This window comes from Xiphophorus maculatus, chromosome 10 (genome assembly GCF_002775205.1).
Source record: "Xiphophorus maculatus strain JP 163 A chromosome 10, X_maculatus-5.0-male, whole genome shotgun sequence".
Taxonomy (NCBI): Eukaryota; Metazoa; Chordata; class Actinopteri; order Cyprinodontiformes; family Poeciliidae; genus Xiphophorus; species Xiphophorus maculatus.
The window spans coordinates 13,262,680-13,278,911 of record NC_036452.1 but is presented as its reverse complement, the minus strand read 5'-3'; the positions used below and the strand labels follow the sequence as shown (position 1 = coordinate 13,278,911).

Below are 16,232 nucleotides of genomic sequence, written 5' to 3'. Positions count from 1 at the left end.
TTAGCGGAGATGCAAGTACCATCTTGGTCAAGGCTAAACTAGCAGGGTTTGTCTGGATAAGTGGAGCTGACAGCCCCCTACGATGAAGTCTCCCTGTAGACTCACTACTCTATTGGCACACTGTTTAGTTTTGTCCATAGACTGTCTGCTGGGATTTGTCTTTCTTCATTTGTTTTCTACCAGTGTTCCCACATTTAAAAATGTCACCATCATGGTACAGGAAACCAGTTTTCTTTAAATAAATAATTATATTTTTTATTGTTAGAGAACAAGTATTTAGATCATGATTACTTAATCTATTCCAAAAAAGCCTGTGGAAAGATTATTAGCCACTAATAATACTGCCACTTTCTACTATTGGCATATGGTGAGGATTACAGCATATCATTCCCTAAAATACCATGTCTTAGGCTTCATCAGCCGAAAAAGTGTGTGTAGTTGTTTAGACTGAAATCCATACATTAGATTGATACAAATGTTGTGCTGGCGATTGGTAGAACTACATTTAATAGAACATCCACATGATCCTTACAGCCACTGCACAAGTAAAAAATTACAGACGAATAAAAATGGTGAAGAATATAAATAACAGAAACTTCTCTTTACTTTCCTTGATCTATAGTTCTCTTATCTTTTACCTTCCTTAAAGCAGATGGTACCGCTGACAGAGATACAGAGTCAGACGTGAACAAAAACACAGAGAATAAGCCTAAATAGGTTCAGTGAGAGTCAAGTGATGAGTTGGCCTCAGGCAATGGACCACAGTGACTGTCCAGAGGTGGCAAAAATTAAAGATGCACTTCTAGTAAGGGTCGGAACATTTGTACAGAAATAGGTAAGGGATGTGTTGATTTTAAATTTGACTCCCATTTGTGGCGTAAGCCCTTTGTTTTTTGCTCTGTGCTATTGTGCATTTTTCTTCTATCTTCAAGGGATATAACAAGAAAAGTAAACTTTTCTTGTTCTTCTTTAAAAACAAACTTCTATATTAAGTACAAAAAGTTAAGACGGGAATCACTGAGGATGTGTGGTGTGTGGGTGAGGATAAAATCTTTATTGATTTATTCTGAGGAAAGGGTGAATTAAATAAAGAAAAAAAATAAGAAAGCTGAAGGTTCAGTACTGCATATATCTTGTTAAGAATTCTGTAAAAGATGCTGAAGCAGTCCAAACCGGCATATTTGTCAAGCTAGTTATTTCCTTTGTGACATAAACAGAATTTTGACTTTCAACAGTCAATCTTCAGTTGTCTTCACGTCCCTTTTCTCATACAAAATGCATTAAGATAAGCACCTTGTTCTTCGAAATCTGCAGTGGAACCACTACTGACTCGCGCACCTTCTGCAAAATTCATTACTGAATGACTTGCAGGTGGGGGGTATTAAGGTAGGTCACACAATAGGGTGTAGAAAGTCTGCAATTGCTCTTAAATATGTAGAATTAGACCAAACACATGCAAAGGTTCTTGGAAACCACCTGAAAGTGGCTCATGCTTAAGCAAATTCTAAATTAATTTCCAAGAGCAAAGAGATGAAATTCCACTGTGACAATCAGACCAAATAGCCCAGTGAGGCAACAAGCATAAAAAATACAACCAACTATATTATAACTCAGCTCCAATATCTGGACATACTGAGAAAAATGTACACATTACTCTGAAAGTGACTGTGAATATGTATTCAGATGTGCGATTGTGTCATGTACGTGGTTTGTAAAGGATTCAAGAGCAGTGACTGACTCTGGTCCAAAAAGCAGGAGTTTTAATAATAAACAACAAGGATAACTTGCTAGAAGAATCGGACCTGGAGTAGGGGCAGCATAACGGAAGGAACCAGTAAAAAACAATGAAAATCAGTGAACTTATATACTGGGGAAAGGTGGAAAATGGCATTTGATTCAGGCATGCTTAACCAAGCGAAATTGCAACAGGTGTTGGAGGAGACCGAACAGAGAGACTGATGCGAGATGGAAAAATAAACATAAAGGAACCTGAACTAGCTTCCTGTGTATTTGTTATTTTTACAAACTGTAACATTTGCCAGTTCTTCTTTGCACAATAGCCAAAGCTTAGTGAGAATGAATAGAAAAACACAATCAGTTTTAACATTTTACCAAACATTTTTAATGGGATTTAGTTTGAACTTTGACTGGGCCATTCTAACATTTGAATAATATGGCATAACAAACATACTTTCTACTCATGTGCTTATAATACAGTTTTATTTCTATATTTTTTTAACTTCCCACTTTTAAGCTTTTGTAAAACTGAAGTTATTATTCTTGGCTCCACAAACACCTTTGGTCAACCACACACACTGACTGCCAAAAGAAAGTCTCTACCTGAATTTAACACATCCTGTATTCATAGAAAAGATGTGTGTTGGTGTAAAAAGGGTAAAATTTCCCATATTAAATGTCCTGTATTATACAAACTCGATTAGAAAATGCGCAATACCCGCAATACTGCCGGGCACTTCAGGCCCTTTGTCTGTTCTCAGAGTAAAACCGATACAGAGGGAGAGATACATACCACTGTTCCCTCCCTCTCACAACGAGACAAACTTTCAAAGGGTTTAGATACAGCTAAAGTAGACAGCTGAAAATACATTAAAAGTTGAAAACTTCACATTCTTGTTGTTGACACAAAGTCTTATAACATTACCAGTCTCTCTCTGCCAGTTAGGGAACGGCAAAGCATGCAGTCACCTGATCTCAAGGCATGGCTGCTGAAAGCGCAAATGGATCGGTGAATGAATGCATGTATCGGCGGATGCAAGAAAAAAAAAATCAACCGGTCAATTTATTGGTCCACCTCAAGTATCTATTTATTTGCATTTAATACTTTTTTGAACTGCTTCAAGTACTTTTAACACTTTGAATTGTCTTTGGCTGAAAGGTGCTATATAAATAAAGTTGCCTTGCACATTTTTTTATAGACTTTTAACCTTTCATATATTTTTCTCAATTTCTGTTTGCAAATTTGCAAATCAAGAGTGTTTTTATTTCTGTGTTAAATTGTCTTATTTGAATGTCGGTTCATTTCAGCTTTCACAAAGCAGCTGGATTATTACTGGGCTTAAAGTAAAAACTAATCACTCTTTAGGGGATTTCTACTGGTATTTTATTACACTAGATTTGCTATATCTAGTGTGGTGGGTATTAAAGTAAAGAACGCAAATGAACGTCAATATTTTCTTATTTGTATTTGTAGAATATTTTTACTGCTATGCCATTCCTTGGCTTTCATAAGTGGAAAAAAAAAACTGTGAATAACGGAAAACTGAATTAATAATAAAAGATTTATGGTTTTATGAATTAAGTTACCGTTCTGTTAAATTAGAGGACTGTTATAATGAAAATGACAAATCGTATTAGGTATAATGCTGCACATAGGTATTTTTCTATCAATGCAGTTTGTTCAAATAAACTTGCCACCACACCAATATACCTCATTATCTATATTTTTTCACAACTACAACAACAGAAGAGAACTGTGTGAAGACACCTCCTCTAGCCACATCCTCCCTCCTCCTCTGACTGACCCCCTACCTTTAAGCTGATCAATACGGCTGCCGCATGGAGAGCCATGGAAGTTTGGATCAATCTAACCACTGCTGGGAACAACTGTGGCAGGAGAGCCAGAGGCACAGCAGGATGTAGACGTAAGAAATGGGGAGCACATACAGGGTTTTGAGTGGGTATTACAGAGGATTTCAAGTGATATTTGAAAAATATAGTTCAACTAATACTACATGATACCACATGTGGATAGAGGCAGAGTGAGCATATAAATAGCCCTAAAGTGACTCCTGCTCAGGTGCTGGCTGTGATCATGATGTCAGCGGAGGTGTAAAAATAAAAATAATATAAAATGAAACTTAAAAACAATCTTCTACAGTCCTCTCCTTCCATGCCCTGCTTCTGAGGTGATATTGAATTGTTTACACCATCTAGGATTTCCTTCAGTAATAAGACTACTTGTAGAGTTTCACAGATAAGATGCCTGAAAAAACATTTTTTTACATTGTTTAAAAAATGTATAAATCTTTTTGGACACCAAAACGCAAAATAAGGTTGAAACTGAACAAACTGAGAAAAAAAAAGAGACTAAATTTAATGTTGCACATGAACTTGTTTGACTTGACATCCTATAAGTCAACTTTCCCCAAACAGAAACAGCACAGTGTGTCTCCACCATTGACCGGAGTCAAGCTTTGGACTTTTTGTTTTAATTTTCAACATTTCTCTAAAACCTGATCCACCTTTTAAAAAATAAATAAATAAAACAACATGGTATTAACATGAGCAAACGTTGACATTGGTTGCCAGAAAAGTTCTGACTACTGCTTTCTTGCACTATCCACTTTTAATGCAGAATGAATCCAATCTGGCCAGCAGTTCAGGACCATTGGTTCACTGGGCTTTTGAGTCCTCAGGATAATTGGGACAATTTAGCTGCACAGAAAATAATCTAGGCTCGTTTTTGAATATGAAAAAAAAAAACCTCTTCACCAATTCCTTCCTCTACTTCTGATCTCGAGTAACTGCTTTACAAGAAACACTACAGAAAGGAAAAATAGAAAATATTAGAACTTTGTTATCCATCTAAAACTTTATAAGATACACAGCCAGAGGAAAAAAACAAAGATCGTTCTTCTCTTATTCCACTGCCAATGTTAAATTTAGCTTCCCTTTAATTTCCTTTGCCTCTAGTTTTCCCCCTTTTATCAGCCTTATGACTCAAAGTACACACAGTCAAGGGTAACAGAATCAAACATAAAATCAACATCAGAAACAAGATAAAAACGAACACCCTGAAACAGAAAGAAGAGAGTGAACCATGCCTGTCTCTGAAGGAAAGCCTCCAGAGAGTGAAGCCTGTAGCTGTAAAAGGCAGACAGAACGGATCTATCAAGGATATAAAACAAAAAATAATCAAAAAGGACATGTAAGTATCCTTTTATAGTTTGTTTTATTTTTTTTCTGAGAACAGTGTGGAGAATTGGCTTTGGACAATCCTATTGGAGTCCAAAAAAGAAACAGGAAAATTGCAGTGATTCGAATCCTAAAGTAAAACCATTGGAGGCAAATAAAAAAAAAGAGAGAGATGAAAACCTTCTCTGTTCTTGAAGAATAACAATAAGAAGATAATTTTGCAAAGAAGAAACATTGTTTTTGCGTGTCAGAATTTGATGGTGGAAGTTCTTGGACAACTTTCATCCAGGAAACTGAACTTTATTGGCAGTTTGTTTAACTGAAGTAAATGAGCTCTGCTTGGTGCCCGGATTGTACACAACATTTCCACACAACACTCCTGCAGATTCTCTAAAAATGCCATTGATCATAAAAATGTTATCATTCTCCAGATATACCGGATGAATAAAAAGCAGGGTGGTTCAAATCCCGATGACTGACGATGAGCCAGCTAACCCAGCTTGGTGACATTTTGTAACACAGGAAAAGCCTGATGGTTGGAGTCAGTGGCTAGCTTTCTTTTTAGGAAAAGATTTTCAGTAGCTGTTTACCTAACTAACCAAAACTAAATAAATCTTTATTTTAATCTTACTATATAAACTTTATTTGAGCTTCATTTCTACTTTTGCATTTTCAAGCCCCCACCTTTTACCCTCCTACTCCACCTTTCTTGCATTCTCTCTCTCTCTTTCTCTCTCCAGTTTTCAGGACATGCAGATGATATGGGGTTTGCCGGAAAACATGATTCTACATTGCTGAGGTCTGCCAAGGAGAGATAGCCTAAATGCACTGTCACCGCTGTTAGCTGGAAGCAGACTGCTGGATGAAGGATGACCTGAGCCCGAGTCAGGACATAAAAAGAAATATGGCAATTTGAAAAAAACCTTCATTTTTTTCTTAAAGACAAAACCAGTTTCAGACTATAGATATACAGAGTGTAGAATGTGCTTAATTGAACAAGACTAACATTTAAATGCACTTTGTTTTATCCCTTTTCCTCAGGGCTTCTGTTAAATCCAACAGGAAGTTTGCTGCTTTGGCTCAATGAGATGCATCCCTCACAGAAAATCCATGCTGACCCACTTCCTCAGTATGTCAGTCATCTAGTAGAAGGCAAAATACTCACACACACTGTACTCTCCACCACCCTGAAGGCCTACAAGCACAGCTAAAAATAGATACACACTTGAGCTTGGTTCCAGGAGACTTTGCACTTCTCAGATAACAATACGCTGGATATATTGTGTGAGGGCCCATATCAATCTGAAAAAAACAAAACAAAATAATGGTTCTCTTCATACTTCATGCTTCTGAAGCTTTTTGAATAAAGGTAAAAAATAAAAAAAAATCAATAAATATATGGTGGTTAATCTCTAAAGCCAAACAAAACAAAGAAAGGAAAATTGTGCAGCATGGTTGTGTTTCATATATTGAAGTCCAGCAATAAATAAATAATAATTAAAAAAAACTTTCTAGTATCAAAAATGAAAGAATATGGAAACAAATGGAACACTTTGTCAAACTTTATGCAGAATTTATGTAAATTGCATCCATCATCTTGGGTCATGCCAATAACCTGCCAAACCAGAATAGAAATACAATCCTTTAATGACCTCTTTCAACTCACTTTTGATGTGGGAGAGGAGCAGCTGAACTCAAACCTCTCTCTGGATAACCAAGCCTCTCCCACCCATCTGCTAAGGTCAAGAGTGGCCACCCTGGAGGTATGGTCAAAGTAAAATCCCCTCGGCAGAAAGAAACAATAGTGGTATTACTTCTGGCAAAGCCTTGGTCGGTTCAAGCTTTTTCTGAATCTTTCTAACTTACACTTATACTCCTCCCTGAAAGACCTGAGGTACATAAATCACATCTGAACAAACAATGAAAAGTTTCTGAGATTCCCCGGCAATATGTCCTCCTCTTTGCAATTACACTTTAGATCATGTTGATGAAAACCAAAAGAATCCAACAATAAAACCACAACACATGAATCATTACAGCAGGCAATCCAAGTTGGGTTCAACCTCCACAGAAAAACAACCACAACATGCTACACATAAGAAATACAACGCCCCTGTATCATTTCCAAATGCAATATTAACATCCCATATTCCTGCAGAAACCCCAAACTAATACCAAAGGAAAATGGCTATAAGCATTCACTAGATATAGTCTCCTTTTCTAATGTTTAACAATGTATATATTTAAAAGAAAATCCTGAGGCCAAGACAAAGCAGGTTTGTCACCTACATGTCAAAATGTTCTTGTATTTTTTAGTTTCCTATCTTCCATTAGATCCAAGATGACATAAGATAAAAAATAAGTGCAAACAAAGGTCACACAGAGTAAAATTTGAACAAAATGAAAATAAGACCCATAGATTTCCAACTGAGATATTCTCATTTTTATGACTACACGTTGAGATCCTGCCCATAAACACTACAAACATGTGTTATGTGTTATAAGGGCCAGTCCTGGAAAAGTTCCATTTCCATGGGAAACCTGGCTCAGATTGGTGCCAGGAATGGGAACACAACTTTTCCTTTGATGACAGTGATCTCATGCCTTGTAAAAGTGACTCCAGCCACCCTTATTCTGCATGCCAAAGGGAAAATGATCATATGCATTCTTCAGATTTACAAAAGTGATTTCAATTAGATGTAAAAAATTTCCATAGCTACTTCAGGACAGTAAAGCTTACGACTCTAAGGTCCCAAAATGACTTAGTTTCTTTTCTTTTGTTTGATTCCAAACCCAAGTCATCGTAAGGGCAACATATTGGCAATTTGAGATGCAAGTAAAAAAATATGCTAAAGTTATTTGTTATTATTAAACAACCCAAAGCAACAGTCTGGTTTGCAGTCACCACTCTGAGTTTTTACAATTTTTTATTGTTTTTTTTATTTTTAATCCTATTCTTTCCAGAACCATCAACACTTCTTTAAAAATAAAAACATCTCTATTTTAACTCAACCTCTACATCCGATATATATACAGTATATACTGTATATATATATATATATATATATATATATATATATATATATATATATATATATATATATATATATTCAAGATTGACCGTCTGACTTAGCAAACTTCTACAAGATAAAAAAAAAAAAACTGACAAGACTATGCCCATAGGGTTCATTGAGTTGTATTGTCTTGTTGCTTTGTTGTGTTTCTTTCTTGTAGGTGGGGACGGTAGGTGAAAAAGTCCCAACTCACTGGGCTTAGGCACAACGGAACAAAATCTTACCATTCACCTGATGTGTCTGAGTGCTAGTTGTGTTTTTGAGTTTGAACAGCACCACTTTGGAGAGTCTCAGCCATTCTCCCAGACAGACGGGGACACACTAACAGGTATGTTTGCTTTCTATGGATTTTACCATACTACCAATCATCTGTGATTGCGCCAGTGTTTTGTGTGCAATAGTAGCAGGAAGTATTTTGGAGCCAAAGAGTGGACACAGGGACTTGGAAATGGCATTGTTGCACATTGCCAACTGGCCCAGTCACTCCAGAGTCATTACCAGATGGATTCACATGTGCACACACACAGGCACTCAGGAGCATCCTAAAACACGGCCAAATTGACAAAGTAAAACATAAGTGCCATACCTGAAAGCCATCCACTACGGAAGCATACAAACACTTCCACAGTGGGCTCAGAGTGCACTCGGACAGATCGGATCAGGGCGCATGAATCTTGCGCCCTGTCTGTAATTTACCCAACACGCATGCACACACACACCATCATGAAGCTGGGGCTTTCTAGCCAGGTGTGATGCCATGTGGCTTTGGTGTCACCTGACAAGCATATCAAAGTCCAACACACAGCCGTTGCAATTTGAGGCAAGTGATGTAATGGAGTGCTAATCCATCTGGAGGGCTGGCAGGAATAGTGGAGCTGTTTCTTTAGGGCATGCTGCCTGCTGTTAAATCCCTCGCTACCTCTACTGCCTGCCTGCTGCAGCGGCACCCTGACCCCTGGCCCAGTTGTTCCGGCACTATTGATGAATGAGGGGGCAGCAAAGTGTGAGTCACGTAGGAAAGAGGATTTTGTTGGTGTGTGTGTATTTGCACGTGTGTGTAGGTGGCTGAGACAGCTAATGTAATGCATGTTTGTGCAAACAGCAGACTTCATCAGGCTATGGTAACTGGTTGAAAACCTTTGCTACCTTATCAAAATGTACAGTTTTCTTCAGTCTTGCAAAATCTTTTTCACTTTGAAATTTCATTCATTTTCTTTATTCAACCCGGTTTGTTCTATTGAGATCACAAAACTCTTGGAAAGAACATAAAAAGAAGAAAAAAATAACTAAAGAAAAACCATTATCTCAGAAATGTAACAAAAACAAAGTTGTTTTTTTATTTTTTCAGTCATTTCACCTATACTTAACACAGAACATTAAAAGCAAAAAAGTAGCAAAACTATGTGCAAGACTTTCCATGTTGAACAAATAAATCTAATGGTAAGGGCTACATCATGTTGTGAATCTATAGTCTAGTTCAACCAATGTAAACTCAACTTAGAAGTGATTATTATCACCGTTAACCTTGAACAACGCTCTTCATAACCCTAAATATACTGTGAACAAATATGAACATTTTAAATTTCTTGGTGCTGGCATTTTGTTCTTTGAACCTTTTCCATCATTACCACCAATGTTCTGCAGGCAAATGAAATTTCATCTGTGCTGTTAAAAAGATTCCACATACCGTATGTACATTTGCCATCAACAGCAAGCAGATTTCAGCATTTGCAATTTAGCTTTTCAGGTGAGAATGTTACTGACGCATGGCTACAGTTCTGTGGGTGGTTGGCCTTGCGTCTGTGCCTCAAACTAACCTTTCAAGTGCTCTTGAAAGTGGACTGAGACCCTCTTTGCTTTGTTTGAGCCAAACAAAAGAGAACAGGCATGAAAGCCTTGGCTAGACATCCAACAGCTCCTGTTAAATCTGATAGTGCCATTTGTGCCAGATACCTGGATTTCAAGCTTGCTTTGAACTGTTGACCTGCCATGCATGCAGAAGTGTAATGTAAATTGTGTATGGAAGCCAGAAGAAATTATCTAACTATATAAATATGTAAGAGTTTTTAGATTGAATAAAATCTTAATTGAAACCAACCGGCATTTTTTTTTTTTTTTATTATCGTAATTTTCATTGAGTCTGTTGAGATCAAATGCAGTTGTTTGAAAAATTTAGCGAGAGTTCACTATAAAAACTTCGACACCATTTCATTGAGGTCGGTGATGACGAGGACCAGTCACTTGATATTGCTCTGTCTTTCTGATTAAGTTAGATGAGCAAGATGGTTGATTTTTTTAAAAGAGCTGTATATGTTGAACTGGTTGATGTGTCAAATGTTTGTCTGACCTTCGAGTGTAGTGTCTGGCTGCTCTAAGCAGCTTGATTACTGTACTAAACAACCAGTGACACGAGCATCTGCTTCCTATAGACCCACTGGACAACCCTCATATGTTGTCTGCCAGTGAGTGAATGTGGCTTGGGGCTTGCAAAATGCCAGAAGCTGCTGTTCTCATACCAATTTCTTTTCCCACTCAGACACATCTGCACAGAAATATGTAGTCCACGTTGGAGCTGACATCAGCCGCATTAATACTTTGTTCAGTCTTTACTCTACTCAGCACACCACTGCCGGCTAAGAAACATTTGTCTTCAAAACGAACAACCACTGTGCTGAACTTAATCAAAGACATCTCAGACAATAAAAGAACAATAAAACAGGGGCCCTTTCAGCTTTCAACCAGAGTACATATTGCAGCTACCCAGAGGGTTACAGCAGTCAGCCTCATAAGTCAGACATTTTGTAAAGTAATATCCTTGGTTTGAGGAATCCCTCACTGGCATCAGGTGATGCTCATAGTTCATTTAACTGTGAAATGATTTCTGTCTTTCACTTGTGTTTTAAATGAAAGAAAAAAGGTCCTTACTGGTTTAATGCCAAAAGATGAGGGGGTTAAGTGAGAGTATGAGGTGGCTGAGCAGCTGATTCACTGGCTGTCACTAATTAAATGTTGTGACCTCTCACTCTTGTGCGTGCACTTTCAAATTGACAGAGTCAAATGAAAAATCACTGCACCTGTAATGTATGCAAATGAATCAGTATGTGACTAATTTGAATATGTCCCATAGTGAAAATAGAAAATGTTGCTTTTATTCCTCCCTCAGATCTATAAATTTAATTATAATCTATGAGCAAGTAATAGAGGTCCAATAACATGCTCACCAGAAAAAAAAAGTTAAAAATCCAAAATGTATGGTTTGATTTTGGACATAATTTGAAGCTTGTCAAGACAGGCCTAGCCACTGAAGCCACTTATTCATCAATAAGCTAATGTGCAATGCCAACACATTTAATGTCTGCTCCAAGAAACCAGACATTAAAATGGTTATGCACGATACAGAATCAATACTCCTGGGCAAATATTGTGAGTGTGACTGACTAACCTTCACAGATGTTAATTGTTGAGGGGACAAATGCAGAGTAGCACAGAAAGAGCTTCGATTAAAAAAAATTGAATACAACAGAAGCTACATGCAGTTTATGAGAACATGAAAAAATGAGCATGAATAGCTTTTTATTTTTTCTTGCTCTTTTTGGTTTGGATGCCCAGAGATAGAATGGAGACAAAAAATAAATAAATCAATGCACTCAGCATTAGGAACAACAAATGGATTCATGCAGAGAGACCTGGAGGTGTCCGAACTGAAAGTGTCTGTACATCAGGAGTTCTCTTTGTCAAAGTCTGTTTGCTTCTCTGCCACATTCAGAACAGCACACACAGGCTCGCTGAAGCGCAAGGACATACAAAGAAGTACGAACATGCACACATACGCAACCGCATCTCCACACCCATATGTGGCTGCTGCCAGTAAGACTTTTGCTTTGTCAGTAAACAGTTGACCGTCCTTGTCAGTAAAATGTTTATGTAGCTGGCCATGGTCCTGGTGAAGCTGGCAGCAGGAGGCTGTCTCCATAGATAAGAACACAGATGAAAGCAGAGCGTGATGATAAACAATGACACAAAGCCACTGAAGAATAATTACACAGAATAACAGAGAGAGAGAGTTGGGTGTTTAACATCGCCCACAGCGAGATTAGCAAAGTGTGTGTGTTTTTATGTCTTGCCGATAAAACTGATCCACATCAGGGCTAAAACTGCTGCTCAAGCAGAGGGCAGATGGACTTGAATTTGTGCTGCAAGGTCACATCTCCTGACGGAACCATTTGGATGTCGGTGCTGAAAATATCAATTAGCTTGCCACAAAAAAACACTTGTCAAGTTTTACAAAATTCTTATCTGTCTCTATATCTCTGTTAAGCTTTACTGTTTGTAATAATCTCTTCTTCAGATTTCATCTGAATTCCATTATAAATCTTCAATTTGTTGTATTATATCCACTATACTTCCATAGGTTGGGGCTGATTGTTGGGTATAATCCAAGAGCCAAAAAAATAACAGGCAATCATAGTTTTGATACCAGATGAGGGTTATCCATAGAAGTTGAAGTTTCACAGTGCTTCAGATGAATTGATGTCAATTCACACACTTAATTTAAGTGCAACCTGACAATGTTTACCATGTCTTTTCCTTTTTACTGCTTAAGCCCTGCTATGATCCTGAATGTGCTGTTTTCTTTGTTTGTTTGCTTTTTGGGGTTTTTTTTTTACCTGAAACATTTTGTCTCATCACACAGCAGATAACAGAAACTTTGGCAGAGTAAGGAGATTTCTAGGTGTAAATGTTACAAAGGAAATGCTTACTCCAAAGGATTTTTTTTTTACCTGAGATTTCAAAAAACATTACAAAGCTGAAGAAAAGGAGATTATTTACAAAACCCTCCATTTAAGGAAAACTGACAGGCAAATTTGCCTGTTTTTTAGACATACTGCCTTTCATGTTCCAGTTTTGGAACTGGAACATGTCTGGCTCAAGTTAAATTAAACACTGATGTTTGCTGTAAACTTGGCATCAACTTATAAACACACTCAGACCTGATTTTTTTTTTTTTTTTTGCCATTTAGCTGCTCATATTTTCTGTCTTTTACTGTGATGTTTATATTTGCTAAAGCCAGTTGGCATTTTTCCTGTTTGCCAATGTTTGTACAAATTTTACTTTTTCCTGTTTATTTTAATTAGCAATCCATGACTTTCAGTTTCAGCTTGAATAAATATAACATTGCACAGAGGCTCAATAATCCCCCACAATGGAAAAGAGAAGATAACATGCTATTAATAGAGGGAAATCTTGAGATTTCAAAATCCTTCTGATGACAACTAAGCTTTGGTACACGTTTGCCAAGAATACCTGCAACTATCTTAAACTGGACTGCACTTAAAATCTGGTCTCCACTTTATACCTTGCACATGTACAGAGCTAAGTAACTTCCTTTTTACTGTCAGTCCTGCACTTTATATTTTATATTTATATTCATATTTTATACTGTATTTTATTTTATTCTGGAGTAACCTCACAACATTGGAAGCTCAAAACACTGTCCTGAGCCGTATGCAACGAAATTTCGTTCTGTATACACCCTGTGCATGCAAAATGACAATAAAGTCAGTCTAAGTCTCTAAGTCTAAGTCTAAGTCTATTGAACGAGGAGTACTTGGGACTGAAATATGAAATTCTGAATATTTTAGAAATGACGACCAGCTCTTCAATCTTTCTGATGATTAATATGGATATGCTCGGACTCCATTAAAAAATCTTGAAAAATTCAGAATTTCTTTTTTTTCACTCTATAATCCAGACTCACCCATCTCCCTTAGGGAAGCTGGTCTGAGTTTCTGTTCCAGGTTGTGGCTATTTCAAATCCATTACATCAGATAAAAGAGGAAGCAAAAATCTGATGATGTCTCAGATCCCTGTGGGGTTGTCAGGAAGGGAGGCAGATGAAATATATGGGATTACTGCACTCTCGCCATATTAAGTCTCCATAGAAGGAGGTCCATTGTGGCCATATGTCCCTTCATCAACTCTTATTGTAATCCGGTTGAAATGCGGTGGGAGGAGAGATGACGTGTGGTGGCAAAGATCTTCAAAACAGCTTTGCTTGATCATTGAGGTCTCAGTCTCAACAGCAAGGCAACATAGAAATTACACAAGATAAAAAATGTTTCAAAACACTTCACCCAAAACATTTTTTACTTTCTTAATTCTATCACTCTGCTAGCTTTTCTCCATTCAGAGTGGTTTTCCTCTTACATATAGCTGAGCAAACTACAACTCTCTCTACATATCTACACAGTTCAAACTGGGTCTTTTTCTTCCTTCTTGTGGTTTAACCAACTTCCTTTGTATTGGTCTCCCCCCCTCAAGATAAAATGTACCTCTAAAATGTCCAATAACAAATTTTTTTAGAGTTCCACTAGAAGTGGATGAACTCTGAGGTTCCCAAAAGCCTGTTAGGCATTTCAAAGTCCAGCAAGACATTTAATTGCAGAAAGAGGTTGAGAACTCAAACATTTTAAACCAGAGAACATTCATGGTTATATGTTTGACCTTATTGTTCTCTACTAATAGACTTGCTCCTGTTCACTCCATCAAAGCTTAAAAAAAACGGTAAACATTTTAGTGTGTAGAAAACATAGTAGCCACTCAAACTTTTCTTGTCATTAAAATTAATTTGAAAACAGTAACCAGCTTTGCGCATTTCTAATTTATGTTTTAAGAAACTAAACACTACTCGACATTAATGTAGAAACAGATATGGCAGCAGTTTCACTTTCTGGAAATCAAACGTTTTCTTCCTTGAGGAGAGTTCAGGACTAGAAGTGAAAAGTAAAACTAATATTCCACATGGCATACAACTAGAATGAATTCAGGGAAACAGAATATTGCCAGTGAAATTGTTTTATAAGGGATGCCTCAACTATTTTAAATTTGACGCCTTTCTACAATTCCACCCATGAAAGTCTAACATTATTGCTTTTAAACTTGAAATGTACTTTAGAGCAAAAATATTATTTCTTCTCACAATTTCTGTGCCCATACTTTGGTTTGTAGATTGCTGAAATAGCATTTTCTCCATCTAACATCATGCACTGGCTGCTTTTATGCAAATTACTGAATTTGTTTTGCGTGTGAACAAGTCGAAGACAGCTGACTCAGCAAAGGCAAATGTGATATGCAATATATTTTACATTTTGATATAAGTTCCCTTTCTAAAGCTTGGGGTAAATGAAAAAAGCTCACTACCAAGGATGCTAATTTAGTCTGAATAAAATATCTTTATGTCGGAGCGGCAGTTTCTTTGAATGTGCTGCTAAACCATCAGAGGTCGAGGCAGAGCTGCAGTGGTCAGAGAGCAAATAACAGGGCTGAGAGAGCTTGATAGAGGGTTGAACTAACATCAAATTGGGAAAGAAAAGTGGGTTGGAAGAGATGAAACCAAAATGAGAGGCAAAGGTCAAAACCAGCTGCTTCCTATGTACTGTTACACTTACAGTACATTGCAAAAGAATTCACAACCCCTGATCATTTCCACATTTTGCCATGCTACAGACAAATACTCCACTGTAATGTGTTAGGATCTTGTGATAGAACAACTTAAAGCACCATATGTGTGAAGTGGAAGGAAGATTTTATATATTTAAATCTGAAAATTATGACATGCTTTTCTATTTTCTGCTCAGCCATCAATAATATGCTACAGTTCATCTTCCTGGAGACCAATAATCCTACATGTATAACAAGAGCAACAATGGATGATTTAGATCAAAGAATATCCATGTTAGAAAGGTACAGTTAAAGTCCAGATGTAGGTTCAATTGAGAATATGGGTGAAGACATAAAAACTCATGTTCACCTGTACTTGCTACCAAATTTGACTAAGCCTCACCTAATTTGAGAAAAAATTAGTAAAACAATTTAATTTGTAGATGTGCAAACTTGGTGGAGACATAACCTACAAGGCTTGCAGGTGAGCCAGCAGTAAAAGGTGCTTCTACAATGTACTGACTGATTGAGCTGAATACAAATGCTTAATATGCTTTTCAAATTTTTTATCTTTCTCCCACATCACAAATTTTAACCCCTTGATGTTGGTCTATGAAATAAAATTTCTATAAACTACATTACACTTTGTGATTGTAAAATGAGAAGTGGTAAAAAATAAAAACCTCAAGGAGTGGAAATACTAATAATATGCACTAAAGGGCTAAGGCAGGCATGTCCAAAGTCCGGCCCGGGGGCCAATCACGGCCCGCGGTCAGATTTCA

At 37.2% G+C, this 16,232-nt stretch overlaps 1 protein-coding gene across 6 annotated transcripts in view; it reads right to left on the bottom strand.

Annotated features, from left to right (window-relative positions):
* The window catches only part of sdk2 (sidekick cell adhesion molecule 2), a 321,139-nt gene that overhangs the window by 148,718 nt on the left and 156,189 nt on the right, over nt 1-16,232 (bottom strand). The gene's annotated exons all lie outside the window — the stretch shown is intronic.